Here is a 1,183-nt window from a genome sequence, read left to right as displayed (position 1 = left end):
CCAGTCGTTCTCCCTTCATGCTCACTTCCAGTGTACATCTCATTACCTTACTTTTACCCACATTTATCTTCAGCTTTCTTCTATCACACATTCTCCCAAACTCTGTCACCAACTTCCTCAGTCCCTCCTCCGATCCTGCCACAAGCGCAGTGTCGTCCGCAAACAACAGCTGCCTCACCTCCCACTTTTCTCAATTTTCTTTAAACATCTCCAATCTCTGACCCACTACCCTTGCATTTACCTAACATCGGTATTGAATCTACGAGACTCTTCTTTGGCTTGGTGTTCTGATTGTGGAGTGTAGGTGCTTGTGTCGGTGAGGAGGTCTTCCATTTTCTTAATGTAGTCTGTTTTGTCCATTATGACGATTCCTCCTCCTTTATCTGCTGTGGTGAAAATCCTCAAACGCACCAACAAAGGGAAACACTAACTCCATCTCCTAGAAGAAGATCCCAAAACACCAACGATACGTGACATCCCCAAAACTCACAAAGCAGGGATCCCCATGAGACCAATCACCAACGGAATAGGCAGTGCCCCCCACAAATTAGCTAAGATACTAGCCAAACCCCTTACATCAGCTCTTGGAACATTCAGCGACACACACATTAAAAACTCCACTGATCTCATACAAAAACTCCAAACCACAGACTTTACAAACAAGAAACTTATCAGTCTAGACGTCATCGCCTTATACACCCACACATCGCTACCAGACGCCATTTCAGCCATACAAAAAGTCATAGATAACATCGATGAGACTACCCTCCCAATCAACAAAAGAGATTACAAACAACTAGTAGAAAAATGCCTTAAATGCGCTTTCTGCACATTTAATGGCAAAACTTACCGACAACACGACGGCCTACCAATGGGATCGCCCCTCAGTGCTATAGCCGCCTGCTTAGCAATGGAAATTCTAGAGCAAAGCAACTATAAACAATTCCTCCCCGATGGCACCACCTGGTTCAGGTATGTAGATGACTACCTTCTCATCATACCAAAAGACACAGACACTGACATCCTTCTACACAATTTAAACAAATCACACCAGAAAATACAATTAACAGTCGAACAAGAAAACCAGGACTCTCTCCCATACCTCGACACTTTAATCATTAGGAACAATAATACAGCAAAATTCAAAGTTTACAGAAAACCCACAAACAAAAACGACTACATA

This window comes from Oratosquilla oratoria, chromosome 14 (assembly GCF_046742065.1).
Source record: "Oratosquilla oratoria isolate Oo_2021 chromosome 14, ASM4674206v1, whole genome shotgun sequence".
NCBI lineage: Eukaryota > Metazoa > Arthropoda > Malacostraca > Stomatopoda > Squillidae > Oratosquilla > Oratosquilla oratoria.
The sequence above is the reverse complement of the archived record's forward strand: the minus strand, read 5'-3'. Positions refer to the sequence as shown.